Source organism: Coffea arabica, chromosome 5c (genome assembly GCF_036785885.1).
Source record: "Coffea arabica cultivar ET-39 chromosome 5c, Coffea Arabica ET-39 HiFi, whole genome shotgun sequence".
Lineage (NCBI taxonomy): Eukaryota > Viridiplantae > Streptophyta > Magnoliopsida > Gentianales > Rubiaceae > Coffea > Coffea arabica.
In genome coordinates, this window is record NC_092319.1 from 37301926 (window position 1) to 37314356 (window position 12431).

Below are 12431 nucleotides of genomic sequence, written 5' to 3' on the forward strand. Positions count from 1 at the left end.
AAAGTTAAAACTCCAATGCTCAAATCATTTAATAATCATTAAAAAAATATTACAACTTTATATATATGTGAACCAATCTTGCTGCAGAATACAATAAACTGGGAACCAAAACTGTCAAATGTGCTTGGTAGTGCATGTGATCCAACTAGGGCTGTTCACGAAAGTTCGACTCGAGCCCGGTCAATTCGAACTCGAGTCGAGATCGAACTAATCAAGTCGAGTTCGAGCTCAAAACATTAAGCTCATTGGCTCGCGAGCCAAATTATATATATATATATTTTTTATTTTAATAATAAAATTACATATATATTTCTAATATTTTATTATTTGTTAAAAATTATTATTTTATTCATTTTTAAAAAAAATAATTATTTTTTTTATTTTTTAAACTCGAACTCGACGAGCTTGACATTTTGAACTCGTCGAGTTCGAGCTCGAGTTTGAATTACATGAAATTAACTGGAGGCTCGAATCAATAAGGCCAAAGTTCGACTCGGCTCGACTCGTTTGCACCCCTAGATCCAACATTAATGACGAAACTAGAACATGTATTTTGAGGGAGCAAATTTCATATAGATAAACACTTTGTAGTTAATTTAAATTTTAAATTTTTGAGGGTTAAAGGCTTTTTGTTTGTCACACCCCTGACCTGTATGTGCCAGATGTGAGACATTCGTTGAATCCTTAAAAGATACTCTTGAGAATATAACGCAACATTCATAACCAAGTAATACTGTAGCAGGTATTATCATATCACTTAAAATACATATACATATTTAAAATGAAGAAAATAACATAGCATCCAGATTGGGCCCACAAGCCCATTCAACCAACGGAAACATAAGTAAAAGAGTATTCAACATTTTAATATAGCCACACTACACTACACAACATTACATCCTAATTCAATGGTCTATTCCTTATAAGTTTGTAAGCACAAATTTTGTTGCCTAAAATAAAAGACAGGAAAGCTTGCATAAATATCAAATTTATTAAATTAAATAATAAGCGGGTTATAATCTCTGAAAGTTCTTGAATCAAAAAAATTAATCCCCTAATTCTTTTCTTCGGATAGCTTCAATTGAAGGGTCGAAAAGACTTGTTCTCCAATCAAAAGAGTGTTTCCTACATTTTCGGCGTAAAAAACGATTGATTTGATGATGGTGTCAAACACTTGGAACTTCAAGTCTTCAACACCGATAGCAGGAGGATTTGTTTGACTTGATTTGGACTTAGATTTGAGGAAGAAAGCTCTTGAGAAAATTTGACGGAGTTTCTCCGAAAGTTAGGGATTTTTTTTGTGTCTTTGCCTTGAGGGAAGACCTTTATTTATAGCCAAAATATGTAAGCTAAATTTTCAAGAAAATCCTCAGAATCTTCCTGCATTTTGGATCACTTGTTACTAAAGAAATCCATTTAACTTGGGCTTAAATAATGGACCAACCCAAATAGTCCATTGTGAATTAATAAATCAATTAATTCACTTCCACTTAAATGGGCATTGCAAATTTAATTTGATTTAATAGCCCATATAATATTGGCCCAATTTGCAGGTTCAAAACATAACGAACTTCTACAATTTAACTTAATTTAATCAAAATCAATTTAATTTAAATAAATCTTCACTAAATAAATTAAATATTTTTTTTATTTACAAATGCCTCCACTTCAAGACTTGGTGAAGCATTGCATGCAATCGCTGGAGGCAAGACTTGAAGTATCAATCTCTTTACGGTTGACTTAAAGTCAAACCAAATTAGATGCTTCAAGTGTTCGGCATATGGGTGACCCATTCTTTGTCTAGCAGAGAATCATTCATATCAATTGAAGAATTGCATATCAAATTTCAATTGAGTAGGCAATGGTCACGAGTCTCCACTTTGAATCTTTCAATTCTTAATCTAGTAGTCTTTGGAAATGCCACCCCGCAATACCAGACCACAGCTTTGACCAGTCAAAATTAGAAACTCCCATCTCGTTATGCGATGTGGGCTTCTGCGTGAAAACTATATGCCGAAATTTGGAGTTTGCTCTTAGGTCGCTGACTACCAAATCTTGCTTTTGGCACTTGGCAATATGGAATTCGCAAAGTTTCAACACTTCCTAAATCGAAAATGTACTTCCAAAACAAATGTTGGCAACCTCTGACTGCCGAATTTCAAGAGCTTCCTAAACCAATTTTCAGCTTTTGAAGTTAATCTTAGGAACCAAATTCATGTGATTCCAAAAAATTAAATGGTAATCACTGAATTTTATAGCTGCCCAAAATTTAAAATTTCTTAAAATGATTCATCCAAGCACTTTATAAAGCCGCACAAGACATGTTTTTGTCTTGAAGCTGTGACAAACATCTTTACTGAAAACTACCACAATTTTTGAGGAAGATACCTGTTTCACACGTGCACCCTGAAGGTAATCATCTTTACTGCCTTTTGATAACTACATATTGGTCGAATAACAGATGTCTGCCAAATTTCATTGAGATCTGTCAAAACTTGATTTATTTCCACCTTGGAAAAAAAATGTTTTCTTTTTTTTTTAGATTTTTTTTTGTACAGGACGACCTCAAAGAGATATTTTTTCCTCCAAGTTGCATCTCGTGTTCATACCTTTCATTTGAAGCAAATTGGTGCTCTAATTTTGCCCACAATTTTAGGACCACAGTTCTTGGAATTCACAACACCAAGGTAATTTGCATACTTCATGACCTTACTTCTTGTCAATGCCAGAACCCTTTTTTTGTTTTTTGCATGACGTGAAAGGAGGATCCCCGACACATCCTATATGGTGGACATTTAATTTGAAGAAAGCGCAATTGCAAACTCCCACGAGAGCAATACTATAACTTGAGGATACATGAAGAAGATGGCACAATCAAAATTTGAAAAAAGTGCAACCGCAAACTCCCACGAGAGCCTATTATGGTTTGAGGAGTACAAAAGAGATGGCGCAACCAAAATTTGAAGAATGTGCAACCATAAACTCCCACGAGAGCCTATTATGGCTTGAGGAGTACAAAAGAGATGGTGCAGCTAAAATTTGAAGAAAGTGCAACTGCAAACTCCTATGAAAGTCTATTATGGCTTGAGGAGTACAAAGGAGATGGCACAACCAAAATTTCAAAAAAGCGCAACCTCAAACTCCCACGAGAGCCATATTATGGCTTGAGGAGTACATAAAGAATTAGACACGATTACCCACTTTAATAAAAACTCACCCAAAATTCAAGAAGTCTTTTACTATCTTCGATCATGTCATTTTAACTAAACTTTCTTTTTCCTTACTTTTGTTGCAAGTTAGTCTTGATACAATGGTGGTGTTCAAGGAAGTCACATTTTCAAACGAAAAGTATCTCCTTATCGCAGATAGCGATGGTGACTCTGGCGACAAATGAACAAAATTATTGGTGCATCCCCCTATACAAGGAACTTACTTTGGTAAGTGGCCTTCTTACCAGTACCCAAAACTGAAGGACTGGTCACTTAAACTTTCTCAAGATGACGGCACGAAAATCCACTCTTTGAGATCCCTTATTCACAGTAAGGAGCCAAGGACAACTCCCTTTCAAACCCTTGGCAGACGGATCATAGACGAAGATGCACACTGGGGTCCTTCCTTGAGACTTAATGGTGTATTCAGTTACATCGAGAATTATTGGGAATGGTTGGAGGATATCCTCGGCAGGAGCAAACAAGTGCTCCGTGAAAATTACTTGTTTGACGCCTTATATGATTCACTTTTCACATATGATAGAAATCCTCATGTACTTAGGGCATTTTGCGAGGCGTGGTGCCCGGATACTAATACCTTGCATACATCTGTCGGGGAATTATTTCTCTCACTTTGGGACTTGCACAAGTTAGGAGGACTTCCAATCATCGCGGGTATCTATAAAGAGATAATTCCATGCGCGGAGGAGCTAACTGGGGTTAATGAAAAGAAATTAAGACATATTCCACAAAACTGTGAGTATTTGTTCGTAGTCTTACATCATCTTCAACATGGGGAATCCAACAAAACTGGAGTTTCTGCTGCCCAATGGATTAAGTTCTGGTTTAAAGGCAAAATCAGGTACTCAAAGTCAAAGCAGAGAAGGATAAAGAGGGCATCTCGTGCTCAAGCGACCCAAAATTCGGATGGCGAAATTGGACAACCACGCAAATTTTCAAGTCAAGGCAATGGCGTATTTGATACCATCGGAGTTAAACTTCACTTGCGGGAAGAGACCTATCTTGCAGCATTTATATCTTGCTGGCTCTGTATTTTTGCTTTACCAGATGATGACCTCCATTATATTAGACCATCTGTTTTTAAAATGGCTAGTATGATGGCTGCCGGTCGTAAGACTTGTCTTGCTGTTCCTGTCCTGCTAAACATACACCGTGGGTTCCATAAAATTTCAAACTTAGTTACCTCAGGGTATGCACGTGCGGCTTTTCCGGTGCACTACGTATGTGCTTGGTTAGCGAGTTATTTCTCTATCCATTATTCGACTCCAAATACCATGTCTGGATCTACCATGACCAACTATTCTGGAGAGGGTGGTGCACGATACTTTGATGAAAATAGTGCTCGTGATCTCATTCATCAGGGAAACAAAGCAACTTGGGAAATCACTTCTATTGTGAAGAACCGCAATGAACTTTTTATTGACAATGGCAAATTAACGAATCTCGAACTAAGTTATTTTGTAAGCGTCTGCTCAAATTACTTAGTTTTGCATGCTGAAGGAAATTTTCTTGTTGAGCATATAGTCCATATAGATTCGCGCGGCAATTCGAGTTTTTATCAAGTTCCTCCACAGGAACTCGGGACAGATGTTCGTTCCACAAATTATGACTTGAGTCGAATACTCTGGCGTATTGCCATTCGCAGTAAAACAGAGTCAAAGGTACTTTTTTCTAGTTATCCCTTGAATGCTAGTAAGCACACATCTTCAGGCTTTCAAATATGGTGATCTATGGTGCATGATGATCATCTCTTCAAAGGGCGTGATGCATTGATTAAGAGTGTCCAATCGAATGGGAAGCAGAAGAAGTCAAAAGGGAAGGAACTTGCAAACCTGAATAATCCTTTCAAGGTTGGCAATTGTCTTGAGATAAAGCAAAAGACTATAAGAAGCGAAAAAGAAATTTTGAAGAGTTCAAACAACAAAGCTACTACCCCTGAGGACCTTACTCCTAATGAAAAATTTTTGAAGGGTATTTTATTTTATCTTCCTTCAAATATTGTGAAGGCTATTGATCATGATTCTTGCAATTCGCATGAGAAGAAGAGGAGCGAGCCTTTTAATGAGAAGGATGAGCAATCCACCAGCACGAACCAGCATTGGAAGCGCAAGAAATCCAAAGTAATGATTCTTTCCTTGGATGATATTGGTTTAGATCGTAAAGAACTCTTTAAAGACATTCTGGATATATCTGTGCCTAGTATAAGCCGTGCCAATATTGTAAGGACCCTCCTTGTCTTCTTTAATTTAGCATTTGAATTTTGCTTGTTAATTTCATATTCATAATTTGTCTCACAACGTTTTTCCTACAATTGGATGATCAAGACTTGATCTTCATTGATGATGGAGAACCAAACCAAGTCAAGTATCAGTTGAAGGACCTACTGCATTTGAACTTTTGGCCAAACAAGTGGTCAGTTCTACCCAACAAAAGGGTGCTAGTGAGAATTCCAAAAAGGCAGTAGAGGATGAAAATGTGATTCAGCAAATCACGCTACAGAAAGCGGAACATATGACTCTACCGGCCAAAAGAAAACTCAAAGTTTTCGATCCACCATTGTGGCCAAGGGCACCTCAAGTGTCTCAAATTTGCCCCCAAAGTGTGATCTTAACATGCCATCGAGACTATATCCAAATGTTGTGAAATAACTTAAGGGTGATGATATCTCAAACAGTTTTGGAGCGCATGTCTGCTCTTGAAATAAAAGCCAACGAAATCATGGAGGAAATGCAAAACTTCAATGCCACGGATATCTCAAATTTGCAAGGCCTTTTAAAGGCTTTCTTTACAAATGCAACTCCTTACGTCGCAGTGAAATCTTCTCTCTCAAATAAAATTTCAGTTGAATCATATGATGAGTTGTTTTTTTACGGCCACCCAACATTTTAGAGATGCCCAAAGTAAGGCGAAACAACAAGCGAAAAAGATCTCAACGCACATGTTGAAACTTAAGGAGATTGATCGCGAGGAAGTAGAGTTGAGGAAGCGACTTGAGTTCTTGGATACTCACAGGAAGGAGACGCTTTCACTACTACGAGAAGTGTAAGATGAGCTTACCCGAGCGCAAGGCGTGATGGTTGACTTACAAAATGAAGTTCGAAAGATTGAGAATTCCTCGCGCCCTACTTGCTGAGGAGAGTCAAATTTTGGACAAGATATAAGCATTACCTAAAAACAACCGAAAGGAACTGTTCTCATTTGAATTCTAGGAATAGTTGCAATCTTTTATTTTGTTTCAAATTTCATCTTTTGTTAATTGCTCAAAGCGTGTAGTTATGAGTACAAGCACTTCATAATGAAACTTGATTTTTTTTTTCTTTTCATCAGATTCTTGCAGACGTCCTCATCTTTACTTACTCTTTTGATAGCCATCATTTTAGGCTATCAACCATTGTATGAACAATTCCATCTTTATATAATTTTGATCACACTTGAAAAGGTAGTTATCCAAATAATTTGGTAATCTGAATAATACACTTTCAAGTATATGTCACAAAATAATTCGAACTGTCCTAAAGATGAACGTTCTCTTTTTTTTTAATCAAAGGAATCATTCAGGTAAAGACTTTAGTTTTATAGGATTGTAATTGAATTTAGAAGTTACCCTCTAAACTGTCTACATATCCCAAAAGGGAATCAAGTCACACGTAATTCCTACCGCTCACAGTTTAAACTCTTGCAGGTCAGGAGTATCTTTTTGTTTACCACCTTCGATTTGGTGGAGTGTTTTAACAGTTTAACTACGTACTACACTACTGGTGGTTGTTGTCCACAAGTTTAGCTCATGCGGGTCTGGAGCATCTTTTTCTTTACTACCTTAGATTTGGTGGAGTATTTCAGCAGTTTAACCACGTGCTACACTATTGGTGGTTGTTATCCACAGTTTTAGCTCATGCGGGTCTAGAGCAACAGGCAGTTTAGACTCATGCGTCATGGAGTATTTCATTTTTTTTATAGCATGTATAACTTCATGAATTTTTCATTTATAGGACCAATTTTTACGTCATTTTTGTCCACTAGTTTATAGGCGCCACTTGTGTAGATTTCTCGAACAACTTATGACCCATCCCATTTGAAGACGAATTTGTCTTTAGTGCGATGAGTCATAACTATTGGCTTTCGAACGGTAAGTACCATGTCCCCGATTTGAAAGGAGTGGCGTCGAACGTTTTTATTAAAAGCTCTAGAGAGACGGACTTGATAGCATTCGAGATTTTGTTGGGTCTCCAATCTCTTTCATCTAAAACTTTCAATTCTTCAAAGCGCAGGCGAATATTTTATTCCTCCGTGAGCCTTTCTTGAATAACAATTCTCAAAGAAGAAATTTATTGCTCAAGGGGCAGGACAGTTTCTACACCATAGATTAAAACATATGATGTGGCTTGCGTTGAAGTTCGATATGTGGTGCGATAAGTCCAAAGAGTTTCGCCTATTTTTTCGTGCCAATCTTTCTTTGATTTGGCCACTATTTTTTTCAACAAGTTACACAAAGTTTTGTTGAATGCCTCTGCGAGACCATTGGTGGAGGCATTGTACATGGACGACTTGCATTGCTTGAGATTGAATTTCTCATACAACTTATCCATCAAACCATTGGAGAAGGATTTTTCATTATCAGTGATAATGTACCGGGGAACTCCATAACGGTAATTAATATTCACACGAATAAAATTCACCATATCTTCCTTTCTAACTTGCTTGAGCGGTATGACTTCAACCCATTTAGAAAAGTAGTTGGTCGCAACCAATATATATAAATGTTGACCGGAGAACTTTGGTAATAGCCCCACAACATCAAGGCCCCAAACATCAAAAGGCCAAGAAACAACGGTCTGGTGCAACGACTCAAGTGGTTGATGAATGTAATTTGCATGAAACTGACAAACTTGGAATTTTTTAGCATATTCTATGCAATCTTTGACCATAGTAGGCCAATAGTAGTTCATCCTTTTAATCTGAAAATGTAACTTGGGATCGGATTGATGAGCTCCGCATATTGCAGAATGTGCCTCGTGTATCGCCCGATATGTTTCGTCTTTGCTTAGACAGCGCAACAGTACACATTCAAATGATTTTCGATACAGTGTATCCTTATACAAGATAAAACGAAAGGCACGACGACGGATATCAGTTCTTCTACGTTGCTCCTCAGGTAATTTTTGATACTTGAGATAATCAATGAGGGGTTGTCTCCAATTTTCTTTGTCAATTTCATAGGTTGAGACCACATGAGCGTCGCCTCCTTCAATATCTTCATCATCACTTAGTGATGGAACTACCTACTTTTGGCATACACGAACTTGTATCTCATAATCCAGCATGACAAGTGTTCTGCTAGCCCAGCTAATGCATCAGTTTGCTTATTTTCTCTTCTAGGAATATGTTTAATGCTTGCATCTCCAAGCCGCCTCATAAGTTGCGTTGCATATTTGTGATACGGAATTAACTCGGACTTTTTGACCTCATAACTTCCCAAGAATTAGTTAACTACTAATTAAGAGTCACCATAGATTTGAATGTCCAGCTGTTCCATGTTGACAGCTATTTCAAATTCGAGTATAAAAGCTTGGTACTCAGCGACATTGCTTGAACAATGTTGATTTAGAGTAAAAGAGTATAGCAATATCCCTCCATTAGGAGTTACGAATACAATTCCCGCTCCAACCCCATAATGATAAGCAGCACCATCAAAATACATTTTTCATGGTGGGCGAATCTCAATAAGGAGTACATTCTCATTTGATAGGTCATCACTTAACTCCCATTCAGCAGGTATCGGGTGATCAGCAAGAAAATCTGCCAGAACTTGTCATTCATAGTTTTTTGAGGCACCATCTAACTAAACGGTCGGTTAATACTGGCCTGCTCATCACATACTTTATGGGATTCGCCCTAAAAATGAGTCTCACACTATATGTCTGAAAGTAATGTTTTAACTTCTGTATTGCAAAAATAAGAACTAAACATAACTTTTCAATTGGCGAGTAGTTTAGCTCGTTAGGGGTCATCATTCTGTTTAAATAATAAAGAGCAACTTCTTTTCCTTCATTATTTTCTTGTGCAAACAATGCCCCCACTGAGCGTTATTGGGCAGCAATATAAAGAAATAATGGCTTTCCATGAATAGGTGCAGCCAAAACAGGTGCTTTCATAAGATAAGACTTAATGCTATTGAATGCATTACTACATGCCTCATCCCATTGAAATAACACATCTTTTTTCATCAAGCGACTAAATGGTTGACACCTTCCTGTCAAATTTGAGATAAATCTCTGTAGATAAGCTAATCGCCCTTGAAGACTTTTTAATTCATGAATGTTACGAGATTCAGGCATCCTTAATATAGCATCAATTTTGATCTGATCAATTTCAATACCTCGATGGCGAACCACAAAACCAAAAAATTTCCCCGACGTGACTCCAAATACACACTTGAGAGGATTCATTTTGAGTTGATACCTTTTCAACCGATCAAAAACTTGTCTCAAGTCTCCAAGTGATTACTTCCTTTCTTTGATTTAATGACTAAATCATCCACATAACACTCGATATTTTTATGAAACATGTCGACAAAGATGCTTTGCATTGCTCTTTGATATGTGGCTCCAGAATTCTTGAGATCAAATGACATTACTTTATAACAATAAATACCTTAGAAGTACGAAATGTAGTGAGCTCCTCATCCTCCGGTGTCAATCGAATTTGATTATATCCAGAAGAGTCATCATAAATGACAGAACTTCGATAAAGGAAAATCATATTTGGAATAAGTATTATTAAGATATCTGAAATCGAAGCAGATGCGAATTTGCCTATTCTTTTTTCGCACAGACACGATACTCGAAATTCATAGGGGATATTTAACTTCACGAATAAATCCGGTTTCAATAAGTTTATTGACTTCAATTTCGATTAATGGAATTAAATCGGGTCTAAACCGCCATTGTGCTTATTTCACAAGTCGAACTCCCTTTTTAACAAGCAAATGGTTGACGGCCACTTTTGGGTCTAAAGCCGGCATTTCCTTATAAGTCTATGCAAAAACATCTTGATACTCCCGCAAGAGTTTAATGTATGTCTTCTCTTCGTCAGGGTTCAAGAAAACACTTTATATATTGGACGCGGGTTCTTTGAAGTACCAAGATTGATTTCCTTTAAATCATCTACAGTGGCCTTAACACATTCTTCCAATTCAGGTGGAGTATCTTCAGCATTTTCTTCTTCTTCAGCAGAGTCACCATCAATTAGGATTATATGATTACATGAAACAACACTCTCTTCATCATTCTCTTTTGATCTTGTGTACACCATGGTATGCTCCCTGACCCTCAACTCAGTCTCATACTTTATTATAAGGCCTGTGCATCTTCTCACTCTCGAGGGAATGATGCTACCAAATTTACGAGGACAATCAGAAAATTCTTCAAGATTTTGCAATATTTTTGCCATTTTTCCTTTACACCCATGAAAATTTTGAGGCTTTTGTTTTCTTTGTGGTCCTAATATTTTAAAAACAGATACCTGCAGAGCTTTATTCTCTTTTTTGTGAAAAGTTTGAAATTTACCAGCTATTTGAGCAGACTTATCCTCCACAACAATATATTGGCTGCTAGCTCTGTTGATCTTGATGCGGATTGGTGTAGGAGAGGAATAACCAAGATCAAATTTGAAATTTTCAACGGCATATCCTTTTTCTTTCAATATCTTTTGGGTAGGATTCAACCCATGCATCATATCACTAGTAGATTGACAGGATGGAACATTTAACACAGCAACTTCTTTGAAATCGTATCCAGCCTTAGCGAGAAACTTATAAGCAATGGCATCAAAACCTTCTTTGGTTCTTGACTTTGGTATGGTATTTTGTTCGACTTTAGATTCTTTGCTTAAAAACTTAGACCTTTTAAGTGGAGAAAATGATACCTTCTTTGTATCAAGATGAACTATCGGAAGAGTCAAATCTTTTAGAGATTCATGCTGAATTGCAGATGACTGTCCCTGTTCCATTCTTGACTTGGGAGGGTAGCGAAAGACAACTGATTTATTGTTTGGCAATGAAACATCAGTTTCTTCATGTACTTCCTCTTTTGATTTCGAATTTATCGCTTTTTCCCCTTTTACACTCGAAAATTTGGGGTTCTAGATTTTATTCACAGATAGAGGTTGTTCAGACTTATCCTTCGCATTGTGCCTTTTGATGTAAAATTTGGCATCAGTGATATATGCTTCCGTCTCAGTGAAAGGATGATCATCGATTTTCACACTTCTTGCCACCCCATTTTGACAGTATTTGAAACATTGATGAAGAGTTGATGGTACAACTCCATTTTCATGAATCCAGGGCCTTCCAGTAGTAGATTGTATGTTGTCTTAGCATCTATTACGTACAACAACGCTCTGGATAACATGTCATCAATGACTATCTCCAAATTTAGTGATCCAAGAGCTCTTTGCCCTCCTTGATTAAAACCTTGAATCACTAGTCGGCTGTTGGAGAGTTCATCAACCGGGATGCCGAGCTCCTTCAGAGTCTTTAAAGGAAGAATATTGACTGCAGAACCTCCATCTATCAAAATTCTATTCACTTTTTGCTCATTTGCATAATCGGTCACGAACAAAGGGCGGTTATGCGGTGTTGACCCAAGTAACAAGTTTTCACTAGTGAAAGTGATACTTGTGACGTTCACTTCTTCATTGCCGATAGGCACACGACCCTCTTTATTGCTGGTAGGCACACGGGCTATCTCACAGAGAGATTCGCAAGTATTATCTTTCAGTTTTTCGACATGATCTGCTCGTGTTGTGTGACTTGAAACTACATCAATATCAAAGAATTCTTTAGGCATGAATTCCTTTAAAGTGATAGGTGTTCGCGACTTTTGCTTGAAGACTCGACCTCCTTGAAGATTACGACAGTCATTATTTTTCTTTACGTCCTTCTTTTTCCCCTTCCAGATCACCATACTTCTTGTTAAGGCCTGTTCGCCTTATTAGATGGACAAGATTTTCGCCTCCTTCTTCGCGTGATTAGAATCTATCCTTCATTATCCACATCAGGTCGTGATGCCTTCTCATCTTCATATGTCTGTTCTTGAAAAGTTAAAGGAGCACCTTCTTGTTTGATTTCTATGGGATCAAGTGACCCAAATTGAATTGTTGGCAATGCAGGTATCTTGACCTTTTTAACCTCCATAGATTGCA